The sequence below is a fragment of the Lactuca sativa genome, chromosome 2 (assembly GCF_002870075.4).
Source record: "Lactuca sativa cultivar Salinas chromosome 2, Lsat_Salinas_v11, whole genome shotgun sequence".
NCBI classification, from domain to species: domain Eukaryota; kingdom Viridiplantae; phylum Streptophyta; class Magnoliopsida; order Asterales; family Asteraceae; genus Lactuca; species Lactuca sativa.
The window spans coordinates 145,453,455-145,468,610 of record NC_056624.2 but is presented as its reverse complement, the minus strand read 5'-3'; the positions used below and the strand labels follow the sequence as shown (position 1 = coordinate 145,468,610).

Sequence of the window (15,156 nt, the reverse complement as noted above, 5' to 3'; positions counted from 1 at the left end):
TACAAAAACACTTATGAACTCACCAACTTTATTGTTGACACTTTTTCAAAACCACTTGTATTTCTCAAGGAATCAGTAATACAGGTAACTACCAGCTTTTGAAGAAGGAACGCTAAGGTGTTTATTATCAAACATTTTAAATCATCATATTGTAATATTCTTTTGGAAATATGTATAACGCAACAATGTTCGTTTTTATTATGTATATAATGGTTGTGTTACTTTCTTTACCATATTCAATTGTTATGGTACTACGTGAAGTCATCCACCCCCGAATGTTTCCGCCATTCTGGTTTGGGGGTGTAACATATATATATATATATATATATATATATATATATATATATATATATATATATATATATATATATATATATATATATATATAAGGAAAATTGAATATATAGTTGTCATGTATGTAACATTAGGTATAGAACCAGTAAAATTGACTTCAATTGCATTAAAAAACACAATTTTCTTTCACTGTTAGCTTTTTCCTATTCCTTTTGGAGACCTACATGTAGTTGGTAAAATCTTCTTATAAACGATTTGGGGTGCAAATTTAAACTTATAAAACTCTATTAAAATATATACAAAAAAAACTTAGCATAAGCTCTAATAAATGATGCAAGAAAGATGTTAGGGAGATTTAATGGTATTTTGTTAAAACTATGTAGTTTTATATGGCTCTATACCTAAAATTAGGTACATAACTACCATATATTCTCCAAATCCATATATATATATATATATATATATATATATATATATATATATATATATATATATATATATATATATATATATATATATATATATATATATATATATATATATAAAAGGAGAGAGAGAGAGAGAGGCACAAAACGCATGTCTACATTCATGTAAATTGCATTTCTTACTTCAAGTATGTTTGTGTCAAACCTTTGGGTCTATATATTGCATTTTATTTATCTACATTTTATATATTAGAATCCTATAATCAGATAATTGATATGAAAATCCATCCGATGATCAAGTTTCTTGTCTTTCTTCTACTCATCGCTCTTATGCCAAAAGGTAATATATATATATATATATATATATATATATATATATATATATATATATATATATATATATATATATATATATATATATATATATATATATATATATATATATATATATATATATATTATTTGCATTTCTTACTTCAAGTATGTTCGAGTGAAACCTTGAGGTCTATATATTGCCATTTATTTATCTCCATTTTATATATTAGAATCCTATAATCAGATAATTGATATGAAAATCCATCCGATGATCACGTTTCTTGTCTTTCTTTTGCTCTTCGCTCTTATGCCAAAAGGTATATATATATATATATATATATATATATATATATATATATATATATATATATATATATATATATATATATATATATATATATATATATATATATATATATATATATATATATATATATATATATATACTTGGTTTTTTTTTATGTACTTGGTTTTTCTGTTTTATAGAACTTTTTTTTTATCTATGCCTCTGATGTTTCTTGTGTTTGTTTTTTTTTCATTTTTTTAAAAATTAAATAAAGGTTCGAGTTTTTGATGTTTAACAATTATAAAAAGTTTCGAATCATAGCGATATTATGCATCAAACTAATTTGTAACATATTATTTTTGGATCTTGAAAATTTGAATAAGATCATTTTGGATCATAAAATTTTAGAACTTATCATTTTTGGATCATAACATTTTAAATAAAATTATTTTGGATCATATTATTTTTTAATAATATATTTTTGTTTATAATATATTAATTAAGTTAAGTTTTTTTATTACTATATTCATATTATTATATTTTTTTGATAATTTAATTTTCAATAATAAAGATATAATAATTAAGGATCATAAAATATTTGAATGAAAATATTTTAGATCATCACAAATTAAGTATCATAAATATGTTAAACCATAATTTTTATGAATCATAGTTTTTTGAATTATCTCATTTTAGATCATACTCTATTTAACATTTTACTAAAACTTTTAATATTTTAAAATCAATTTTGGTTTTTAAAACACCTTAATTTTTTATTTTTATTTGTACAAAGTCACTACTATTTTGAGTAGAATTATTCATTAAATTTGTTTAAATTTTTTTAATTTTTTTGTTAGTATTAAAAATTAAAAAACTAATTTTTTTTTTCCAATTTTCATGATTGTGTTCATTTTGTATAGATATAAATTTTTAGAACTTTGGTCTTTTCAAAAAAAAAAAATCATATGAAAAACAAAGTTACTCCCAAAAAATTAAAAAGGATGGAAAAAAATAAAGTAAAAGTCTACCGTACGACATGTGGCACAGAGAAATCAAGGGGGGGGAGGGATGTTGAACAAGTATTTTTTGTGACTTTATTTATTTTTCTTTGTTTTTTTTTTATTTTTTTTATTTCTTATTTTTACCCTTAAAACGATTAACCTATGTCAGAAAAGTAACAAAATTTTGCATATAATTACGAAAACATCATATCCTTTATAATATTTGGACAAAAATAAAATTTACTCTTAATGTTTTATTTTTTCAATCTTACAGAAAATATTTTCCTACCAAATTCTAAATTTCTACATGATCCTATATATATATATATATATATATATATATATATATATATATATATATATATATATATATATATATATATATATATATATATATATATATATATATATATGGAAAGATCAAATGAAAATAATTTTGTAATCGAGAACGCGAGAAAAAATTTGGGTCGTATATTTCCTTTTGCCACAAACTAGCACTCCAACGTTGTCTGTCCCCACTACACCACATCCTCATGAGATTCACTTTAATCACATATATATGTAATCTCAGTTGATTCCCATATGAAATCACACAGGAGGAGCCTAATTCTCCATATTATGAATAAAAAATAGAAATATTAATAAAAATCATATCCAAAATTAATTCATGTAATTGGTTAATTTCATTGTTATCTGATTTACAAATGAACACATGTTTCAAAAGTATATTTATAAGAACACTCATGATTTTGATTTTGTTGATTCTATTAGTCTAATTGGATATGTTCTTGGGGTTTAAAAAAAATTGAAATGTTGTTTTTCTGGTGTGCTTTCGAATGTGTTAATTGTTTATTGATTTGTTACAACGTCAACAGTGGTATCAGATGATGATCGTAACAACATTTAGAAATTATTATCATAATACGATATCATGTTAGTAATGACATCATTTTTTCTACATAGGTTACACAAGTGAGATTAAAGTGTCACCACAAAATCAAAAGTGTTTTCTCACTATTGGATCTGATGGAAATGCAGTTGCCTGTTGCCCAACTACACACTGGTGTTACAAGAATGCTAATGGATGTGAAAATCAGTGCAAAGCTTAATAATAGCTCACATTACTCTATTAAGAAATGACGTAATAGTAAAATAATATGAATAATAAATAAAGCAAGTACTATATAATTTATTATCGGACTTTTGATATATATATATATATATATGTATATATATCTGTGTGTGTGTGTTTCAAATGAGAACCATAAAAGATTAAGAACCCTAAGAATCTCAATTAATTAGTAAATATTTTTCCGATACTGTTATTAAACATGTTAAAAGTTCTAATTTTTTGTGCTTTTGGTATGAAAAGAGCAAACTTATATTTTTTGCAATCTAATCTTTTTATCCATATATGCTCTCATATTTTAACACAAAACTTATATAAAATACAATTTTACACAGTTCTTTTACAGTTTAATGCAAAAAAATTCACAACTTAATACAAATTGTTTTACAATAATTCACTAATTCAAAGAAATAAAAAAACTCAAACTATACCAACACATGTCGCCACCAACCACCTGTATCAACATAGTACCCGTCATTTCATCTAAATCAGATCTGTAAATAAAGTCATGAATTAACAACTTAAATACTACATTCACAGTCTAATAAAACCTATTAATTATTTCGTTTTGAATTTAATGCAAAACAATTATAAAAACTAGTGGATTCTTACAAATTTATACAACAAAAAAGTAAATATATTCATAAGAAAATTAACAAAAAAATTATACATAAATCATTCATATTTTAACATATATAATAAAAAATTCAAAGCAAAATGCAGTCAATTCACAGTTTAAACAAAAATACATAGTTTAATGCAGTCAATTTACATTTTTAAACGCAAAATCACAGTTTAATATAAAAAACTAACTGTTTAATATAGTCAAGTTGATAATTTAAATAAATATTCACAACTTAATGCAAGTAATTTAAAGTTTAAAATATAAAAATCATAGTTTAATATGTAAAATCCATAGTTTATTACAATAATTTTAAGTTTAATACAAAAAATATAAATTCACAACAATAATATCAATTTAAAACTCTTATTTACAATTTAATACAAAAAATATAAATTCAACATAATAATACCAATTTACAACTTTTAATAAAGACAATTCACAACTTAATATATTAAATTCACAATTTAAGACCAAAAAATTATATTTATAGTAATATTTTCAAATTAAGACTTATATTTAGATGTAAATATATGAAGACATTTATATGTATTAAATTGTGAATTTAATATATTAAGTCGTGAATAAAATTTACAACGTAATACACAATTCAAAGTTGAGTATACAAAATTAATCAGATACATTGCGCGCAACACATAAATTTGCAATTTAATAGAGCTTTTCAAAAATCTCATTCAAAATTTAATAATCAGTTTAGGACTCTCATTCATTGTATTTATAACATAAAAACATATTAATTTATACATTCATAGTAACTAACTTAAATAGAACTAAACAATAGTTGAAACATGAAAACATCACAGTTCAAAGCTTAAAAACATTAAAATTCATATTATTTGAGAAAACACTAACATAATAACACATATTTTAAATTAAGTTCACAACTTAACAACAATAAAACATAAAGTGAATAAAACTTGATGCAAACATTATAAAAAAACATAATAATCATGGATTAACAACTTAATAGTAAAAAAAATTATGTTTAACAAAAGTAAACAACAAATGAGAGATTAGAACATTAAACTCACAACTTAACAGAAAAAAAAAAACCTGTTTAACATACCTAATGCAAATATAGTGTTGTTTCACTAAAGATCAGAGAGAAAAAGATGTAGTTGAGTTGGCAGTGCTACACAGGAGCGACAAGGCACTAGTTGTGGTTGGCGTTGACATCGATCTCAAATCTAGTTAGTCAATCTCGTCAGAAGTCATAGATCTAAAGGCACAAATCATAAATCCATATACGAAAATCATACATCTACTGTCGGAAATCATAGATTTAACGTCGGAGATCATAGATCTACACCGAACCGCTTCAGATCTGATGAAAACAAAGGATTTTGGAGGTTGAAGACATACATCTATGGGTGGTAGAGGTGATGGTGGACCAGATTTGGTGGTCTTTCATGGAGATCGAGAGAAAAAAAGACGGAGCATATAGATCTGGTGGTGTTTCACCAAAAAAAATGAGAAGAAAAAGATGATGTTGGAATATGATGGGGATGATGGCCAGAACCGGCGTCGACATGTGGTGGTGACGGTAGGTGGCGGCAATGGTGGTAGTTGATGATGACAGATGGTGGGTTTGTGTTTGAGCTGAGTTGGAGTGTTTGGATGCAAGAAAAATAACTCATATCTTATTTTGTAGTTTAAGTTTAGATATTCTTAGGGTTTTTAACTTTTAGGGGCTCTCATTTGAACTTTTATATATATATAATCACTATTGTTACTAACTCACGCGTTGAAATATATTATTCAAATGTGAATTGTTATGTAATATTATATTGTTAAATAAATTATTATATTGTTAACTACATACGAGACTATACGACCATCACAATTACATAAAACTGTTAATTTTTTAGTTTGTATATAAAAATAAATAAATAAACTTTTTATGTAATATTTAATTAAATAATTTTTTTTAATATGGTTGGCTTACCTTAGTGGTTAAATATTGAAGAAAACTTTAGAAGCCTTACCCAATAGTAAGTGTATTTATGGGGATTATGTTGGACAAGGTGTCTAATTCCATAACTATATTTGGTATGTACTTGACCCGATAATAACATCATCCATTTAGGTTGCATGTCACCGGAACAATCTGAATGATGGACGATTGAGAAGAAGTTATTTTTGATTTGTTAATATGTTATAAGTTCTAATATATTAATATAAAATCATATTATTTAATTAGTATTGATCAAGAATTAATTTGAAATTAATTTTGTAATCAAAAGAGACTAATTAAATATATAAGGATTGATTGTGTAAACCATTCATTCTTATAAAGTGGGCTTATGATCCGTAGTTCTTTATGTTGGGCCAAACCCATGTGGTGACCCATGGATACTCCATGGAGGTTAAAACCCATGGAGCCTGAGGAATGTGGAAAGTCATGCAAATTAGGGTTTGCATGGAGTAACCCTAGTTGTGTCATACTATATAAGAAACCTCATGACTACCAAATCGACACCTAAGTGATACACAAAGAGTGCTAGCCGATTTTGTGAGTGCAAGTAACTTCCTCTCTATTTCCTCCATTGTTGGTGGTGTTGTATGAAGCATTTGAGGCATCACACTTAGGGTGCTAGGCTCTTAAAGGATCAAGGTTTCAAAGTGTGAGAATCCAAAATTTCTCTTTTGTACAAGCCATTCAATTCAATCAGAGTCAGACTCGTTTCTGCTATCTTTTAGCCTTGTTTAGGGTCTGTTTGAGCGTTCTAAGCTTAGTAAAATCAATATTTGGGTTCATGGATGAGTTATTCTAAGTCATATCATAGCATTCGGGCCAAGACTACTTCAAGAGGAGTGTACGACTGTACACATGGGTGTACGGCCGTACACACCCTCATGGCCATACACTCTCCCTAAATAAGGGGTACTTAGCCATTTTTCCCACACTTTTTACACGTCCAAGCCTAGATTTCGGAATTCTCTCTCAACTATCATTACATTTCTCACGAAGATCTTCAAAGATGTAAGTGTTTCCCACCTTGAATTGTTGCTACATTGCTTTATCTAGTGGTGAATCCATGTTTTCATATCATTAACTTCATCTTTGGCTAGATATTCATCTTTCTCCAAGAACACCAAGAACACACACTAGTTCTTGGTGGCTGTAAACCCTCTTCAAGCTTCCAAATCGTGAGTAACTACTTCCTATGCTTGTCACCTACTAGAAACACTTGTTTTTCACCCAAAAATCGACCATCTTAGCAAAAACATGAAGGTTGTACCGCCATAAACCCATGTGTACGGCTGTACACAGCTCAAGGGGGGCGTAAACCCTTGTTATTGGTCAGAGTTGGCCTTAAACTCTTCTTAAAGCTAAGCATGGGACCTAGAACACTTCCATGATGCTAGAAAGGACCTTAAAATACTTCAAATGCACACTTCTTCATGACTGTACGGCCGTACATGTTGGGCCAAAAATCGTACACTCTTGATTCATATACCCTTTTGGCCGTACACATACTTGTCGTACACTCCATGGTGGGGCCGTAAACCACCCTCATTCAATCACTTATGATTTTAACACTTAGTTTCAAGTGTTTCCTAGTCCCTAGGTTGGTTTGCTTTCATAATCAGTTGTGATTTACCCTAATATGATACATATATGTGCTATTATATGCTAAATAGGATCTGTTTGTGTTTGAGACTTCACTTGACACTCATCATCCATTTCGATCTTACATTCGAACCACACATCAATCAGTGAGTTCGTACCCCTACGCTTTTATGGTTTTTATATGTTTTTAGGGGGGGGGGGGAATACAAGCCAAACGTCATTTATTTTGTGAAATTATAAAAAACTGATTTCAAAACAGTTAGAACTGATTCAATTGACGCAACCACAAAGTTTTCATGCTTTTATCAAATATTCAGAAATTTCATCCCTTTTGTATATTGCTGAGCATAAGGGAGGTTTTCAACACAAATCATAGAGGATTTCAATGTTTAACACAAATACATTGTCAAACATATAAACTATAATATGTGTAGTTTATGGAACAACTAACTTATCAATGCATAAACATAGATTTAATGTAATCAAACGTATAAGCCATATAGAGTACGGTTTATAAGACATATATTCAATTAGTTATATTCATGAATTCATTTTATTCTACATGTAATCATTAGTATATCATTTTGTGAGTGAGCATTCTTCGTGTACTTACTAAAGTACTAACAAAAGTCCTGAGATGATAACCGAAGTCTCCTCGCGGGAGAACGTGAGTTTGTGTATAGATCTATACGGGATTGACAACCCTGCACCATAACTGTTAGCTGCATTTAGGCCGGTAGGCCTGGGTGACAAAGCCATTTCGATTCCGACACCTGAAGAATGTCATTCAGGCGATTCAATGGTCAAGTATGGTTATACCAACTCATAAATTTGGTACTAAGAATATACGATTAATGTTTGAATGGTAACAACTTCATTTAGTTTTATTATAAAGTAATAGAACTACTACACATATTACAATTTTCAGAGCTTTCCGATCTTACTATACATTATGGTGTGAATCAGGGGTTTCCTTATAAAAAGAGGTTTCTTATTCAATCAAACAATGCACAACACATTCAATGAGATTCAGTAATGAAATACACATGTTAGAAAATAATGGATTCTCTTGGGAGCATACAATCACATTTATTGAGTTATTAATCGGATTTCTTCTCAAAAGCATGCTTATGAACTCACCAGCTTTATGCTAATACTCTTTCAAAACTGCTTGTATTCTCAGGAAATCAGTAGACAAGTACCTCCAGGAGTGTTGAGAAGACAGAGTGTATCGAGCCACGTCTTTTACTTTTGTTATACTTTTGATGTATATAAATATGAAACAAACAAATGTAAATGTTTTACTTATTCAATGTAATGGTTGTGTTTACTTTGATTACTATGATGCACTGGTTATGATACTACGGATGACGTCCTCCACCCCCATATGTTTCCGCCGTTTTCGGTTTAGGGGTGTGACAGATTGGTATCAGAGCTATTGTTTATAGTGAACTAAGTATACCAAACCTTACATGGTATACAACTATAAATATTAAGGGGCTGAAGCGCTCTGAACTAAAAGTATACTTTTAAAATATAAGTATTTTATAAGAAGTATACAAGTATACATACGTACCAGACATAATATCATAAGTAGAACAAAAAAAAGTATTTGGATATTGGACACTGTGGTTAAACCTGGGCAGCTATGTAATCATGTATAGAGTCAATATAGCCTGATCAACTATATTTATTCGAGACATGACCAACATGTGCTTAGGAGTGACTATGGTGTTGCAACATGAATATGAGTGCTTATGAATATGAGTTTGAGCATTGGATTAAACCCACACTCACTTGGATCATTTCATTGATTTTATCACTAGTGATTGTGAGTCGATAATATTGTATATTCTTAAAACCGAGATGTGTGAGTTGTATCTTGTTAGTCGGTTACACATTGATGATAAGTAAACGCACCAACAACTTGGTGTTATAAAACTTATTGTTGTGTGTGATTTGATGAGTGAGTTAAAGCAAGCATTGAGTCGAAGTTTATCTATTCCTTTTTCCAAAGTGGGATAAAAGCGATATCTTTGGGCCCCTCGATGATTTAGTGCCTAAGCGCTTGGCCAAGCCATGACTAATTTGATGCGTTCAATTGTAGTCTGTTGTCAGTCGTCATAAATCGGAAATCGGGAAACAACACATAAACAAAGAGAATGATTTAAATCCATGTCTCAGTCTATACGATATCTAGAACGGAGGAATATATGATCCCTTATCTAAAGGACGTGTATCTGATAAGATCAGAGTTGACAGCGGCTTTTGAAAGCTACGATTGCAGATCAGGATCTGAAGTCATACGCATAATAGTTATTAGACTTATCCAAGTGGGAGACTATTGGATTAGTGTCTAAGTCCATAACTATTTTGGTATGTACTTGACCCGATGGTGCATGGGCCTTTTGGGTTTCCTTCACCAAAGCAACTTGATAGGATGAATTATGGAGAGAAAGGATTAATTATGATTTATTAATATCTTATGAGAATAATATATTAAAGGAGAAATCATATTGTTTGATTAATATTAGTCAAGAATTAATTGATAATTAATTTTGTGGCTAAAAGAGATTAATTAAACTTAAGGGACTGGAATTGTAATTATAAGATAATTGCATTTGGGCTATGGATCACCTTGGAATAATAGGTTGGACGAATTCTATGGGGAAACCCATTAGAAATCGTCCAAGGGATATTCTAAAAGGGTCCATGTGCTGCTTAGGGCTTGAGCAGTCAGATTAGGGCTTCCTAGTTGAAAACCCTAATAGCCTACATGTATATATAGTACCCTTAAGCCCCAAAAACGTGGCTAAGAGTTCCTCTAGAGTTTTGGACGTTCTTGCGCAACCTCCTCTCTCCTTAATCTTCATCCTCTTGCTCTTGGTGTTTGTGAACCATTAGAGGAGTGACACTTGTGACTCTAAGCTTTCTAAAGTCATTACAAGGAGGATTTGAGATTGTCATTGCTACATAACAATCAAGGTAAGATCTAAAACCCTTTCACATGTTAATATGATTAATTGTATGCTAAAACTAGAGTTTAAAGTCTTGGATGAATTGCATGTACAATAGAGAAACCTAGATCCAAGCATTAGGGTTTGCATGAGCACATAGGATGTTCTTATGGCTAAAACCCATCACAAAACATACAACTTAAAATACTATAGTAGTATTTTAGCTATAGCTGAATACAGTGTTGAGATTCATTTCAAGTGTGTCTACTTATTCCTTCCTAACGATAGTTTACTTTCATTATTAACTTTTCCTTGTTTATCTCTTAGTAGAACACCATATCTATCAGGCTGAGATATATCTTGTTTCATATCTCTTGATTCAAAATCCAGGGGACTTGCCATCCTCCTCTTCCTGATTATTTTTAGAACAAGATGCCTCCGAAGAAAAGACCCAACAAAGAGAACAACAATCCCCTAATAGATCCGACGCCACCACCTACTCAATTCAATCCTGCCATGTTCCAGGTAGTAGTCATGGCTGTTGTGGCTACCGCGATGTCGCAGATAAATCCTGGCGGCTCTAGCGGGTGGGGAGGCGGTACCCATCCCCTTAATCTTGAAGGTGGTCAGGGACACCATAAGGAGTGTTCCTAAAAAGACTTCATGAACACAAAGCCTAAATCCTTCGATGGCAATGGAGGTGTTGTTGCCCTAACTCGATGGATTGAGAAGACCGAATCGGTCTTCGAGATTTGTGCATTCTCTGAAGCAAACAAGGTGAAGTTCGCCACCTGCACCTTCACCGACAGAGCACTGACCTAGTGGAATGGTCGAGTCAAAACCCTAACCCTGCCAGTAGCAAATGTTATGGGTTGAGAGAGCTTGAAGGAGCTTATGCTTACTGAATACTGCCCAAGGGGTGAAATGCAGAAGTTAGAGCACGAGCTCTGGAACCTAAAGATGAAGGGTTCCGATATCGCCACCAACACAACCAGATTCTGCGATCTGGCTCTTCTATGTCTGGGAATGGTCACCCCAGAAAGCAAGAAGATAGAAAGGTACATTTGGGGATTGACACCCTTAACTCAAGGAAATGTGTTGGCTGCTAAGCCTACCACTTTTGATAGCGCCAAGTGTTTGGCACAAACCTTGATAAATCACGGGGTTGGTCTCGATGTTGTAACATCTGCTCCCGATCCACTAAAGGAGAGCAGTGGGAAGAAGAAGTTCTGGAACAAACGCAAGGGGAAGTTGTAACACTCTTAATCAGAAAGACCAAGAAAGGAAAGGAAAACCCTAAGTTAAGGGCCAACTCGTCGAGTCCAAGGAGGAACTCAACGAGTCCGGTATGAAGAGGGAAACCCTAAATCTGGGACTTTGTGCACTATTTAAACATATCATTCTCCTTTTATCATCCTCATTTGTAGCCCCCATTGTCTAGAAGTAACCCACGAAACCCTAGTGCTCTCTTTGAGTGTGTGAGCCAATATTGAAGGATTTAAGTGCTCTTACAGCCTAGAAGGAGAAGAAGGAGTTGAGTGTTCAAGAGGAAGGTTGTGGATCCAGATGATTCATCTCTTTTGCTACTCATTTTGGTAATCAAGTTCCTTCCTTGTCTTGTTATTTGTTAGATCTCTTCATATCCCTCTTTATGAGATTTTGGACCTAGTATGATGCATTTCGGGACTTGGATGTCCTCAAGATGGATCGCTTCAGATCTAAGTGTATTCTGGCCTAGAAAATCATAAAGCATCAGTCTTTGGGTTGGTTGTTAAGCCTCTTTGTCTTAAACCCGAGTTTGGAGTGTTTTGGGCCTAGATCTCCTTAGCTACACGTAAAGTTTGCACCTTTACGTGAGGTATAGGATTTGGAAGTTTGGATCTATGATTTGGAGCCCCTGCATGGCTCGAAAAGCCACTGAATGGATTAAGAACTAGAGTGACTCGGCGAGTCACATGGGTGGACTCGGCGAGTTGGATGAAGTTGGGCAGGAACTCGGCGAGTTGGAAGAACAACTCGGCCAATCTGTTGATGATTGCCTTGGACTCGGTGAGTCAAGCCACGAAAACCCAAAGCCTTCGAGTTAAGACTCGGATTAGTGAGTTGAGTGGGGACTCGGTGAGTTGGACAGGTCAGGACTCGGAAATCGGTGGACTCGGCGAGTCATGGACTGACTCGGCGAGTCGAGTCACGAATGGAAGGACTCTAAGCATATGAACTCGGCGAGTCAGTAGGCAGACTCGGCGAGTAGCGTTGACCTGGAAGGTTGACTTTGACCAGAGTTGACTTAGTTGACTTTCGGAGGAAAGTTAGACTAAGTGTTGCATTGATATCAGTAGCTCGAGGAGCTAGTGGAGCAGGAGTTCAGAGAGTTGCCGGGCAACAGCTAGAGGGGTTATCAGCAAGTTCAGCAAGTGCAGGTGAGTTTCCCTTTATGTGAATGGGTCTAAGGCCACAATGACGGCCCATGTAGTTATAAGTAGAAGACCCGGGGGTTAGCCCTAGCCACCATATGCTAGTATGATATCCAGGACGAGGTCCAATAATAGTGGGAGGGTGCCCAAGAAATGGTTTATATGATAGTTTATACTTGCTGTCTGTGTGATATATGTATGTGCCTGGTAAGGAGGTGAGTGTGGGCGAGGTCTCGTATCTCACCAATAGCAGAGTGTGGATGGTGTTCCACATCTCATTAGCAGCAGAATAGGGGCGAGGCCCAAGATAGGGAAGAGTGAGCGTGGGCTGGGCTCGTATCTCACTATCAGTAGGAGTGTGGACGGGGTTCCATGACTCATCAAGGGAGAGTCAGGATAGGTGAGGCCTTAGGACAGGATCCATCAGTATAAGTTTAGCTTCTGTGTTGTGATATGTGTATGTGCTATTTTATGTTAGAGGGCGAGGCCCAATGACAGGCGAGGCCTAAGTGAAACAGATCTGTGTCCGAGCGGGGCTCGAAGCCAAGTGGGGCCTGGAGCGGCGGGGTCGTTGTAGTGGGCGAGGCCCAATTTAGAGGGCAAGGCCCAGAATAGCGGGCTAAAACAAAAATCTCGTGATGATGATGATGATGAGGATGAAGGCGAAAGCTAAAACAAAAATCTCGTGATGCAGAGATTGATGAGAATCTGCGAGTTGCCAGGGAAGCTGAAGCACGAGAGAAGGCATCTCGTGAAGCTCAAGAAACTTAGAAAACTCATATAACTCTTTTCCCTTCATGGTCCATGGAACGAATACTGAATGAAGCCATTGATAACCCATACGTTTATTGGCTACATCGTGTTGTGTCTTTTGAATTGGAAGATACTCTGGATTCGCAACTTCATCTTCTAATAACACCGGAGGCTTTTCAGTTTCATAGCTTTGACAAGATTACAAATGCTCCTCTCTTGGACTATGATGTTGATCAGGCACTTTTCTCGCTCTATCTCAAGCATATGAAGCCCGATTACCATACTTGGAGTTCAAAGAAAATAACAGCTGTGAAGGTTTTTGGCCCTATTGAAAACCAGAGCTTTATCAATGCTAGTGTAACATCCCAAAAATCCAGACTAAAAATTTTATTTTAATTCATGAATAAACCACAATTATCAAAACCCTTTCAACCAAAGCACAAGCCATTGTATCAATTAAAGTATAAATTCAAAACATATTTTATTTATATTAGAGTAAACATACCAGGCTAAAACTTCTTGGTGTGTGTGTGATGCAGTCAACCCGAGCTCTTCCCTCTGCTACCGGAAGTACCTAAAACCAAAACTGAAAATTGTAAGTATGAATTTTAGTGAGTTCCCCAGCCTACCACATACCATACACATAACCACATACTTGGCTCCCACCCGTTACATCGGTACTTGCCCGACATCGGACTTACTCTGGCATCGGGCCCCATCCGGCATCAGGCCCCACATTGCATCGAGCCCCACTCAGTATACAAATATGTGTCTCTTTGGCCCCGCCTGTCTCTGGTCCCCTCCCGCTAAGCATATACAAACATATAAGATAACACATAACACATCAACTAAACGTACTCTATTGTATTCCTGTTCTTAGGCCTCGCCTATCTTGGGCCTGCCCCTATCCTGCTATTGGTGAGTCATGGAACCCCATCCAAGCTCCTACTATTAGTGAGATACGGGCCCCTGCCCATACTCACCTCTCTCCTATCTCGGGCCTCACCCCTGCTCTATTACTAATGAGATACAGAACCCCGTCCGTACTCTTCTAGTGGTGATATACGGGACCTCGCCCACACTCACCTCCCTACCCGACACATACAAGTATCACACACATAACAAGTATAATCTAACATGCGACCATTCCTCGGACTCCCGCCTGGCATCAGACCTTGGTCCAGAATATCCTACTTGCATACATTCCATAGGGACAACCCCCTGTTTTCCTACTAATAAACTACTTGGGTTGGCATTCTGGCCTTAGACCAATTCACACAATGAGGAGACTCACCTTGCACTGCTGAAGTCCTACTGAAGCTCCTCTGGCTACTAACTGGCAATTCCCTGAACTGCTAATCCTTT

At 33.8% G+C, this 15,156-nt stretch overlaps 1 long non-coding RNA gene across 1 annotated transcript; it reads left to right on the top strand.

Moving 5' to 3' along the window:
- The first annotated feature begins 969 nt into the window (after positions 1-969).
- Positions 970-3,516, top strand: LOC128132061 (uncharacterized). The gene is made up of 2 exons (XR_008229990.1): positions 970-1,059; positions 3,285-3,516. It is a non-coding gene; the product is annotated as an uncharacterized LOC128132061 (long non-coding RNA).
- Positions 3,517-15,156: the final 11,640 nt, after the last annotated feature.